This window comes from Sinocyclocheilus rhinocerous, unplaced genomic scaffold (genome assembly GCF_001515625.1).
Source record: "Sinocyclocheilus rhinocerous isolate Xijiao unplaced genomic scaffold, SAMN03320098_v1.1 scaffold161, whole genome shotgun sequence".
In the NCBI taxonomy this organism is placed as follows: Eukaryota; Metazoa; Chordata; class Actinopteri; order Cypriniformes; family Cyprinidae; genus Sinocyclocheilus; species Sinocyclocheilus rhinocerous.
In genome coordinates, this window is record NW_015627226.1 from 1454107 (window position 1) to 1467315 (window position 13209).

At 38.3% G+C, this 13209-nt stretch overlaps 1 protein-coding gene across 1 annotated transcript in view; it reads left to right on the top strand.

The window, feature by feature from the left end:
- Positions 1–8056: 8056 nt before the first annotated feature.
- Positions 8057–13209, top strand: part of LOC107722302 (deleted in autism protein 1 homolog) — a 35623-nt gene continuing 30470 nt past the window's right edge. The window contains exon 1 of the mRNA XM_016530601.1: positions 8057–8333. The gene's annotated coding sequence lies outside the window, so the exon portion shown is untranslated. The remainder of the gene's footprint in view (positions 8334–13209) is intronic.

Sequence of the window (13209 nt, forward strand, 5' to 3'; positions counted from 1 at the left end):
CAGTGAATGGTTGACACAAAGAGTTCTATGCGTACTCAGCCCAAGCGATGTAAAGGTTACAAGAGTTCTGGTGCCTGTGGCAGAAGGTATGGAGGTAGTGGCCTATCTCATGGATCTTTCTCTCAGTTTGTCCGTTGCTCTGTGGGTGATACCCAGAAGACAGGAAGAGGTAGTAACTTGGAAGGTGGCGAGGTGTCTTGGCCATTGCACACTCCTGGCATCATCTGTACCTCCTGATGTCCTCTGCCATCCCAGGCCACCAGAAGCGATCTTTTAGCAGAGAGAGGGTTTGGGTGGTCCCAGGATAACCAGTGCCCAGGGAAGTGTGCGTTGAGTGGATCTGAGGGATTCTTTGTGTCCGTGGAACATAGATACAGTTTGGGGGGCACCCAGGCGGAGCAGGATTGGAAGCACTGGCGGCCACGATGTCTTCATCCAGGGACCATTGTATGGGACAGACAATCAACTCTGGAGGGATAATGGGTTCAGGTTTCTCTGGATTTTCTTCAGAAGCATGGAGATGAGAAAGAGCATCGGCTTTGGTATTTTTGGTCCCTGGACAGTAGGAGATGGATAAAATTGAATCAGGTAAAGAAGACGGCCCACCTGGCCTGGAGATACCCAAGGTTGCTATGGTCTGTGTATACCACAAACGGATGGCGGACCCCTTCCAGCCAGTGCATCCATTCTTCCAAAGCCAGCTTGATGGCTAGAAGTTCTCTGTTGTGATATCGTAATTTTGCTCCACCGAAGATAATTTCTGGGAGAAGGCGGGCACATGGATGGAGTTGAGGAGGGTTCCCCTGCTGCTGAGAGAGGTTGGCACCTACTCCTGAAGTTGACGTATCGACTTCCATGACAAAGGGTTTGTCTGGGTTGGGATAAGTGTTAATTTTGTCAGCCATTTTTAATTTAGTCTTAGTTTTAGTCTTAGTCTTAGTCTTGGTGTCAAATGTACTTTTGAGTTATTATCATATTTAGTCAACCTTGTCGTGTTTTTGTTTAGTCAAGTTTTAGTCTACTAAATGTCTGAGCATTTTAGTCTAGTTTTAGTGCTGTATAATAGTTAAACTGATAATATATATATTAGAGCTGGGCAAGTTAACGCTTTATTATCGCGTTAACGCATTAATTGATTAACGCCGACAATTATTTTATAGCGCGTTAACGCAGTATTTTATTATTATGAAAGTCTGTTGCTCACTATGGGTCACAGGAGGGGTGGGATGTTGATCAGTATTGGCTTGGGATGGGTGTCATCACGTGTCTCAACCAATGAGAGCATTTTGGGGTGGGTCTAAAACTGCAGCAATGCTCACATGAAGCCAAGTAAAAATAACTGCAGACCGGAGATCTCCCAAATGGGGCGTGAACTCCAAAAGTGGGCAGAACCTCCAAAATGGGGCGGGGTCTCCTCGTGCAAAGACTTTCACCATTGGCTCTGGCTCCAGCCAATTGTTATTGACTTACATTTCAAAATAAAATTTTATTTTGCCGCTCAGAAATGTGCACGCAATCACCCGAACTCGCTCATCAAGTGTTGTCCTGCCCCGCACTCTGCTGTGTTGGGTCCCGCGATAGTGCAGGTCTCTACTCGGAAGTTGCCTGTTATGATCGAGGCTCTGGACTCTGAGCATAAATTGTTTTTCTATAACAGACTATAAAATATTTTCTATAAAAACGTTAATGCCCTGGCAGTGGCAAATAGCTTTGGTTTTATATTTAATTTGATTACATTAATGTTATAAGTTGAGATTTACAAGAAATATTTTAACTGCTACTATGTAAAAGGAATACTGCTGTAAAAAAGCACCTTATTTGTTTAAAGTGTTTGCAAACCAAATGTTATTGCACTTTTGTTCATATAGCAGTACTTTTAAATGAAAAAAAGTGCACAATACACTACTTTTGAATTCATTATTGAATTGTGTGCATAACAATGCGATTATTATATAATCGTTGCCCAGCACTAATATATATATATAGATATAGCTCAAAATTATAATAAAAAATATTTTTATTTTTATATTTCAGGTATTGCACTTTCACCAATAAGCACAAATCAATAGAATGTGGACTCATACACATGGTTTATTTTACCTCATCTAGTGAAGCCTATGGATTTATTATAGGCTATTTAATATATAATTGAATAGCAAACACTTAGATATGCACTCTATCTGTCTACATTATGAAAACTGGAAAAAACTAACAAAAATATTTTAACAGTAAAATTCCTAATAATTCCAATAATTCCAAATTGCAATAATGTTTCTCTATTAAAACAACAGTTTTAAGTAAGTGCATTTATTCAGCAACCACAAACGCAAACAATATAGTCGAGATCTCATGACCGAACACAGACTGGCTGAATGACACTTTAATTTAAACTGAACATCTCACATGGAGATCAGCTTACTTGTTTGTCTGTGTTTTCAGATCATCGTGAGCGCTTCCGCAACGAAGTGCGAGATTTGCGGATTTGAACTCTTGATATCTGGCAACCGCACACATGAAAGCTCATGTAGTAGAGGCTTATACAGCAGTCCACAATAACATTTTGTCTCCTTTTTTAGATGAAAATAAAAATAAATGTAGGTATAGTTTTTATTTTTTTTAAATACATTTTAATCTCATCTTTATCATCAACGATATTGCATGTTGATATAGTCACAGTTATTGTTTATTGACCTTATTGTCGTCTTGTCATTGTCTCACCTTAGTCATGGGAAAAAAAGTTTGTCAATAAACATTTTTCGTCATACTTTACGTTAACGGAATTAACACTAGTTGGGATGTACCAGGAGAGGTGCCAATGTAAATGCCTCTTGGAGGGTCTTCATAGCTGTGGTAGCTTCACAGAGACTTGGGCCAGCCCTTAAGGAGGTTGGTGAGAGGAGTTTGATCCCTTGCTGATCGATCTGGTAATCAAGGAATTGAATATATGGTTGATGGAATGTGCACTTCTCTGCCTTGAGGTACAGGTGATGTTTGCGGAGCCTGGTCAGGACCTCAGAGACATGCTGGCGATATTCGGCCTCGGTCCAGGAGTACACAAGGATGTCATCAATGTAGACCAGGACGAACCGATGGAGGTACTCCCGGAACACCTCATTCATGTAACCCTGAAATACAGAGGGGGCGTTGACCAGTCCATAGGGACAAGATATTCAGAGTGTCCTGTTGGTGTCATGAAGGCTGTCTTCCACTCATCCCCCTCACGTATCCAGATGAGGTTAGAAGCACTCCTGAGGTCCAACTTGGTGAAGATCCTGGCTCCGCGACGTTGTTCCAGGGCTGCTGGGATGAGGGGAAAAGGATACTGGTACTTGACTGTGATCTTGTTTAATGCCCGGTAATCGATGCAAAGCCACAAGACTCCGTCCTTTTTGGCTACAAAGAAGAAACTCAAAGCAGCAGGGGAAGTGGATGGATGGATGTAACCTTGCTAAAGTGCCTACTCTATATACTCCTCCATGGCCTTCTGTTCGGGGATGGAAAGAGGATATATTTTACCTCGGCACTGGTTCATCGGGTAGGAGGTCGATGGCACAGTCCCATGCATGGTCTATGTGGTGATAATTTGGAGGCTCGTTTCAGGCAGAAAACATCACTGAAGGGGGCATATTATTTGGGTATATTCACAGATGGATTCTCAATAGGACTTTCGATGGAGGTAGTATTCACTGGAATCACTAGAACGATATGCAAGGGTTCGATGGATGGTTCTGGAGTGCTAGGATATTCTGGCTGGTGGAGAGATGGAGCTAGGTTTTGGCATAGGTGTTCCTCCATACATCATCTGACTCAATTTGCCCCTATGATGGAGAGTTGGATGAATCGCTCAAGCCCGATGGTGTCATCATAAGCAGAGAGATGCAGCAGCAGAGAGGGCTCTAGTCCTTGCCGCTAAGTGGTCAAGATGGAGCGCTCGTTTCATCCACTTGACCCAGTGGGGTGCTAGGTTGACCATGGGACTGGCAGTGTAGATCGGGGCCGAAGAAGAGACAGGTGCGGAAACGGGTGCTGGTGTTGTTGTTGTGCTAGTCAGAGCACTGAGAACTCGGCGAAGAGAATCCACCAGCTCCTGGAATGGATCCACCCCTGTCGGGTTTATGATGGTTTGGTCTGGTCTTCTGTCACGGGATACCAGACTCAGAGACACAGATATTGATAAACCCAAACAGGCGTGTTTATTGACAGTTTATGAAATAGACAGTGGCAGGTGAGTAATGGCGGAGATTTAGTCTTTATTATAGTCCTTATGATGATACCAGTTCTGATGATAATTGTCTGTTTTTCCAGGTTGAAGAGCACACATGGATTGACTTGTTGAAGGGAATGGTTTCCAGGAGCTGGTGACAGGTAAGTAGGCAGGTAAGGAGATAGGGGAATGTCTGCAGATGCTGGAGAACATCAAGGAGACGAAGGAATATGTGGAGCATGAATAGCAGGTAAGAGTTCATTCAGAGTCCTTAATCCACAAGGGAGACCAGACACTGTGACAAGAGTATGTGCTCTTATAGGGCCTGTTTAAACCTGGTCATTTCATGCGTTTTCGCTGATCGGATATCTATCTGATCTGTTAAAATGTTTCCATTTACACTTAGCCACGTAAATGTGTCGTCGCAAAACGGATATAAATCCGATCTTCAATTCCCGCTCTATATTGTTATTCTATGTTACCACCCCCTTCATTATAAACAGTATGTGATTAATTATGATGACATCTTGGACCATCAACCCAAGTGTCACTTTTGATTTAGGGTGCTTTCACACATGGCCTGTTGTTTCGGAACCTGGCGCGTTTCCCCCCCTAGCTCGGTTCGTTAAAATTTATCAAAATATTACTGTATTTTACAATATAATAATTTGAATACAATATAGTCATTTGAATTATGTTTCTGTCTGTATTTGACAGCTGTTTGCGCTTTGGTTTTGGCTTTAAGTAACCTTAAAGAAAAATGTATTTTTTTCGAGATACTAGCGTATGGTCAAATAAAACACAAGGGAGCAGCTACTTAACAGTCAATGTTGTCCAAGATAATGAGTATGCGCTCTGTGAGTGTGTGCATGTGAGTTGTCCGTCGACTAATTATCTCTGTGTGCTGGTGGTGAATGAAATTTGACTGCAGACGGCATGGATCTTCTCCCTCCTCTGGCTCTCTTAATGGACTCAATAATGGGATGATATCCTTATCATTCTTGTCTCTGCTCATCTGGAACATCAGGTTAATGACTCTGATTGGGTCGTGGCCAAAGAGATTCACCAAATGGCTTCGGCAGAACTCACTCATACTCAGAGATCTGAAGTTTTTAAGGGTTATGATTTGGATGCAGGATCACCATATTGGCAGCATCTTCAATTGGCTGCCTACTTTTTTTGATGAATTTACATTTAGGTAAAATGACAATCACAAATATATACAGAAAGAACAGAAAACAACTTATGAATATATGCTGTACCATGGAAATAATTTAAGGAAAATAATTAGGAAATGAACGCAAGCGATAAATTAAGAACAATGAATTAATTGATTAAAAATGTAAGTAAGTCAGCTTGGCAATAGATGCCATGAGTCATTAAGTCTATTAAATTTGTACAGTATGCATTTAAAAGGTACACTCTTAATGAAAATGGTTCTAAACAGTACCAGATTAGGGTTTTTAGGCTTGTAACAATAGCAGAAACATTTTTGGTGCTAAATATAACCATTTTTATAAGGCTCTAAAAAGAACCATGCTTTGAAAGTGCTATATAGAACCTTAATAGTGTTATAAAGAACCTTTTTTTTTAAATAAAATTTTACTTTCATTAGTATTATTTTTTATATTATTTATTAATATTGTTTTCACCCCTCTATCTGCCTGATTTGATAATATATTGTAGTCTCTATTAGGGCTTTACAGTTATAAATATTTTTTATTTTTTTATTGACATGAGTAATTGCAACAAAAATGACAGTGCTCTGACAAGTTATAAGTTATGACAGTAACATTGTGAAATATTATTACAATTTAAAAATAACTTTTCTATTTTAATATATTTTAGAATGTAATCTATTCCTCTGATGGTACAGCTGAATTTTCATCAGCCATTGCTCCAGTCTTCAATGCCACATGACTCTTCAGAAATCATTCTAATAAAAGCATTATTTTTTTTCTTTTAAAAACAAATATGTATTTTATTAAGTAGATGCATTAATAAATTATACACGACAAGTGACATTCAACGTGAATAAATACATAAAGACATAAAAAAAACATTAAAAAAGGATACAGTGAAATATCTTCACAATCATGTGAAGTCTTTATGTCCATCATTGTAATTGAGTCGCAGTTTCTCTCTGCAGATGATGAGGTTGTAGGATGTGACAGCATCTGGGTAGAAATACACTGAGTTTAGAGTTACAATGTGTCTCTTTCATTTAAACAGCCTGAGGGGGACTGACTTCATACATTCACTACAAATCACCTTGACACCAGTTGCCATTGTAAAATCTCTTAAAAAATCTTACTCTAAGAAAAAGTTCGACATCATTTGTTTGAAGAGTGAGATAAAGCGAGCACCACCAGCTCGTTTGGGGGACATAATGAGTGTTTGTAAAAATAAAAAATAAAAAAATGATGGCTCAATCCGCAACAGCACTTTTGTGCAAGGTGAAATGTATTTACAGTGCCAACCCTGTTGAAAAAAACAGCATATGCTGGTTAGGTATGTTTTGACGCTGGGATGCTGGTTTAAGCTGGTCCGTTGCTGGTTTATGCTGGTCCTTTGCTGGTTTAAGCTGGTCCTTTGCTGGTTTATGCTGGTCCTTTGCTGGTTTATGCTGGTCCTTTTGCTGGTTTATGCTGGTCCTTTGCCAGCACATGACCAGCATAAACCAGCAAAGGACCAGCATAAAGGACCAGCTTAAACCAGCATCCCAGCGTCAAAACATACCTAACCAGCATATGCTGTTTTTTTCAACAGGGAAAACAGACAGTCCAACAGTGAACTATCTACAAGTGCACAACAAAAAGAAAATCTAAAGTAGCCTACCAAAGAAACAACAAACAGGACAAATAAACAGAGAAAAATCCAAAACACTAGGTTATTGGAACTTAAGAGTTAGATGTTTTATCCACTGCAATTTGACATTCTCCACAATGTTTATGGGTGGCTTAAGTGTCCAAATACTTTTCAGAGTATAACATCAATTTATTCGTAAAATAAAGTCAACAAATAGCCTACCACTAGATGTCACCAGAGTACTGATATCTGGTTGAGAGCTCTTTATTTTGTAATGAGGAGCGATTGGGTTTGTTTCTAGTTTCTTGTTCATTAAATAATCTGCTATAAATTTAAACCGAGTCAAATTTTCAAAGCTATATTTGCATTTTCTGTTCATTCATGGTGTAGTCGTAGAATGTGAAAAATGATAATACTAAATTGTATAAAATTCAAAAACGTGTTTGCTAATGTAGCCTAATCAGCGTTATACTTGCATTAAATAATCTGATATAAGGTTACCCGGAGCCAAATATAGGTAAAGCTATTTGCATATTCCTTCAAAGTCAAGTCATAAACTGTGAAAAATAATACTACTAAATTGTATAAAATCCAAAAATGTGTTTGCTTATGTGATTTTCGTAGTTTATTGTTCGATTTTCCCATGCATAAATACAAGGAAATTAATGTTCACGTCCTCACAGGAACTCAAAATAACTGCGTGGGATGAAGCGATATACAGAAGTGGCTTTCAATCTCTTCACTCTCATCAATTGCAATTTCGCTGAAACTGTATTGAAACTGTTTGAGTAAATGTGGGCGTTCAACTCAAATGACATTCACTTATTTTCATTCCCCTACAATCTGACAGAGTGTTCGAATGTAGCAACTCTCCACCATGAAACAGATTTTTCTTATAAGGTGTCTTCAGGCTTTATAAAGGTCAGGGTCCTGTCGGATACTCTACATCTGAGGATGCATTTACTCTTACATTGAGGACGCGAAGAGCAGCGCTCTAGAGATCGGGGGAGGAGTCACAACACGATCACCTAGTAACCAGTAACGTAAACTGACCAGAAGGGTCGTAAATACGAAACCCGATCCGCGAAGTCGGATCTTTTGTGCAGCTGCTTCAACGCTCGCAGACTGAACTTGTCTCGAGATTGAGAAGACAACCCTTGCGAATTTTAAAGGAATAAAGAAAAAGCAATACGCAACATATGGACAACGTGGAAAAGCGTCGATGCGCGCGGCTGGTATTAAGAGACAGGAGTTCATAAATAGACAACGGAAGCTTCCTCGAGCCACTGGATAAACCCGAAATTTCACACATTTTTATTTGGTAGGTTTTGGCGTTTGCATGTTATCATTTGATATACTCATTTTCATATTTGCAATGTTTTCTACCGTGAAATTTTTATGAACTTAAGAACTTCTGCATCGAGACGGCGAAAGTAACTCCAGTTTATTGCTGTTCTAGTAAAGCGAATGAATCGAGAAAGTTTTCTCTTTTTGACTGGAGATAATGGATCACAAATTGCTCAAGCATGTTTATTATTATTATTAGTAGTAGTAGTATTACAATGAATATTCAGATATATAGTGTTATTCTTATAGACCACCAGCGGCGAAAAATGATTAGATAAACAACATACTTTTTGTTAACTGGTTTTGTGTTTTTGTACCTTAAAGTACATCACATACACACGTTTGTCGTTAATTTGCGCTAACAAACAAAGTCAGAAAAAGTACTTTACTTTGTCTCGTTCCTCTTTTTTACCTGCTGTTATGCTTTAGTTTGTAAGCAATATGTGTCTTCACAGACCTCACGCGATTAAAGCGTGCGCGTCCCTGATTGACGTAGCGAGTTGATTGTTGGCTTCAGCGGTCAGAGTTTGAGCGGTCAAGCTGGTCATTATGTTCTTTTGTATTACGTTCAGACGTCTCAAGTGAGGATCATGGTAATATCTAACGTTACAAAGTTAATAACTGAGCTACACCGCACGAAAATACTCGGGTGGTTGAAGCGGAGCTTTCAAACAAAGCGCAAGTCAAGTTTCTCTGATGAGCTGTTTCGCGTTCTGATAAGTTCTGGAAGCCTGTATAGCTGAGTAAGAAAACATAATTTGTTATATTACCAAACAGGCACTACAGAAGTGGATGACACATCAGATGTGTGGTCCAGGTTTTTCCTGTTTTTTTTAGGACAGAGTTTTGTTAAAGAGATAAAAATAATAATAAAAAATTCTACTTACCATGTTGTTTTAAGCCTGTCTCTCTTTCATCTCTGGAACAAAGAAGGATATGTTTGTCTTTCATAGAGTTATAGTAGGCTAACTAGTATTCCATATGTGGACGGTGACTGCATCTTTTTAATAAATAGCTTAATTTTAGTTTGTCTTTCACAAAAATCTACCCTATTCCTTTAGAATACTAGCAATACGGTGCATGATCCGAATAGACAACTTTCATTATGCTTTTACTGTGTTGTTTTGTCTTTTTGTCTTGATAACCCTTGGTGATTCCTATCTATTTTCATTGCATAGAGGTGAGCAGTATTAATATTTGTCACAACTTTTGTGTGTTAGACAGAAATTGTATACCTTATGAGTTTGGACTGACATGAGGCTTTCTAAATGGTGACAGAGCTTTATTTATTTTTTATTTTTTATTTTGGTGAACTGTCCCTTTAAGTGTGGTTCATGTAGGTCATCACCACAATTGCTTTCACACAGTACAGCCATCAGTCATAACAGTGTAAAGTGCAAGCTGACATCTGCCCCCCTCACATTTGCGGTTGGTTCCTGTTCTGTGTGGCATCGTACACGCACAGCATGGATAATTTATAGCTCTTTATCTGGTTGGGTTAGTGACTGTTGTACTCACAGCATAACGGCACAGCCATGTCGTGTGATCAAACATTATTGACTTGAACAGTCAATAACTGTGACAACTGTGGTTTTTCATTCTCAGTACCACAGAGAAATGCTACTTAAAGCAGCATGCAACACAATGAATGGCCCAGCACACATCGTTTAAGCATTTATAGAGAAGAGAGCTGCTCTTTTGAGGACATTAACGTTTAATTTACACCTACTTATGTCTTCAGATCGAGGTTATGTTGGACCCTTTTACATTTTGAATTAGTCAGGGTTGACTTATTTTAGTACTGAAGTGAGTTAGATGCTTTTGACACATTTTAGCAAGTATAAAAAGCGTTGGTTCTTGTGTTTTCTTATGACTTTTTGGAGTCCTGTCAATTGAAATTTACCAATTTGGTGAGAGAGTAGAGAAAAGTTTGCATAGTGTGATGGGGCTCATTGGAATTCTCAAACATCATTGTTTAAATTCATTTGTGAGGGTAAATGTTGAAAATTTTTAACTAGAAACTGGATTTGTTTCAGTGTTGGAGCCCAGGTTTATTGTGAAGCTTTGAAACTGGTGTTGATGAATCATCTTGAAAGCCGTCACCATCTGCCAGACGTTTTCCAGGTCTGTTTACCCCTCGTTCGTGTGCCTTATCCCTTCAGCAGAAATGTTGCACTTCATACAAAGGCTTAAAAGTTGTGAGCAGCGAGAGCATTGTGTCTTTTTCTGTATGCAAAACATGTCTGGCGAGAAGACTGTTTAGTTATCTGAGCTCTCTCTCCATGATGAGGTGTGTTTTTTTTGGACCTTTCCCCTGCTCGTAAAGTGCTGAGGGAGATGCAGAAAATCACATCAGCCTCAAAAATTCCCATGAAAAACCATCAGCATACAACGTGACGTTTTCATGCTAATAATTTGGCTGCATAATTGTGGAAGTTTATTGATTTCCACTACTATTGCTTTTTAAAGCCATTTTTACCATTTTTTTCCATTTTGCTGATTGTCTCAATTTTTTTTCTTTTTTTTTTGTATATTCATTATTAAAAAATACAAAAATATCCAAAATATAATATTTTGTAATGTGGCAAGACTTCCTGCAGATTACAGTAATTATGTCAGTTATCAAAGCTGCCATAAGCATTGGGATTTTAATACAGCGTTTCCATTTATTTCAAAATAATCAGATAAAATAAAATAATCAGTATTTATTAACCTTTGGGTAAAAAAAAAAAAAAAATCACTGAGTCATATCTAGTTTGACTCGGACACATTTGCGTAGCCCGATCATGTCTGGATTATCTGCTGCACCTGCAAATTGACTGTACTATTCTTCTCATTGTACACCCCCCTATCTCCCCGCCGCCGCTTGCTCACTCGCTTTTTTAATGTTATTTAAATTTTTTTTAAAAGAGTATTTTAGTAAATTTCACTGAAGCCACTTATTGTAATATATGCTGTGTGTCGGATTGTTTAATTGAATTCAAAATTATTATTTTTTTTTAGGGATGCACCGATACCACTTTTTCCAGTACTCGCCTGATATCGATACTTTTATTTTTGGTACTTGCCGATACCGAGTACCGATACCGATATTTTTATTGCATTTATACATTTTTTAAATTTTGGGTACAGAAACCAAAGGAGTATGTATAATGTTAGTTGGTTAACTTTATTTATCAAATAGATACAGTCAAACCAAAATTTATTCAGACACCTTCAACATTTCTCACATTATCACAGTTTACTCGCTATAGTTTAGAAAATGGTAATAAAATATGACAAGAACTCAGAGTTACACTGTGTCAGAACAAATTCACTGTTCTCCTCCACTTAAGACATAAACTGTGTTTAAGTAAATACTCTCCAAGCCGGCCATTTTGACATATTTTTGTGTGTATTTGATCGATTGGACATGCGCCCGAAGCTCAAAGTGTAATTTGTTTGTCCGTTTTGGAGCGTGCCGCGCTCACACATTTCAGCCTGAGGAACAGTGTCTCTTGTGCGGATTGTGCTTTCAACGTTTTATTATCAAACATGTCCCGCAATTTAGCAACAGTGTAAGACGGCCTTTTTTCAACAATCACCGATTGTGCTGATTCTGACTTTAAGTTTGGGTTTTAGGGAGGAATGAATGCGCACCGCTGTGAAGGGGAAAAAAGTTGCGCTAGAAGAAATGCGGCTATGATCCTTAAAAGCCAAAATCGAAATAAAAAAAATTCATTAGCTTAATAAAACAGCCACAGGCCTAAAGTGTAAGCAGACGTTTGAATGTTTAGTTCTCTCCTCTATCATAATTAAGCAGGGCTTTCATGTTGCGCGTGCTGAAGCTCCTCCGCGTGGGCGCGATCTCGCTTCTGAATTGTGAATAGCAAAAATGCATCATAGACAAATGTTTGAAAAACAGCTGGCGACTCTGGTGAGATAGAATTTGCAAGATAATGTATATATAGCAAAAATAAATGTTTGTGTGTTTTCTTAATTTCTCTGGTACCGATAGCAGAACCGTTAACGTCAGAGCTTATCGATACTCTGGTCTTTCATAATTTAGCCCCGGGACCGATTAAATACCGGGTTTCGGTACTCTATCGGTAGGATAGGGGTGGGCGATATGAGCTAAAATTCATATCATGATATTTTACACTGTCCAGGCGATATCGATATTATATTGCGATATGAGAAAAAAAAATTACAGGCAAAATATTTTAACCTTATATAACTAGAAAAAGTGAGGGATTGGACATAGACCTGAAAAGTCTTTTTTTATTGTATCATTGTTTTTCTCAAAAAGTGCAAACATGCAACATGAGGTAGGCCTGTATGAATTAAATTAAATTAAAACTGTCCAGGCGATATCGATATTATATTGCGATATGAGAAAAAAAAATTACAGGCAAAATATTTTAACCTTATATAACTAGAAAAAGTGAGGGATTGGACATAGACCTGAAAAGTCTTTTTTTATTGTATCATTGTTTTTCTCAAAAAGTGCAAACATGCAACATGAGGTATGCCTGTATGAATTAAATTAAATTAAATATTGTGTGTTTGAGTAGGCCATTGGTTCCCAAACTTTTTCTGCCGGGCCCGTTTTGTAGAGGAAAAATATTTTCAAGGACCCCCACCCTCTCTTTTTTTTTGGAAAGACTTTTATGCTCACCAAGGCTACATTTATTTATTAAAAATACAGTAAACACTGTAATATTGTGAAATATTGTCCATTTAAATTATCTATTTGAATGTTTTAACATATAGACCTCTGTATTTCTGTGATGCGCAGCTGTATTTTCAGCATCATTACTCCAGTCTTCAGTGTCATATGACCCTTCAGAAATCATTCTAATATGCTGCTT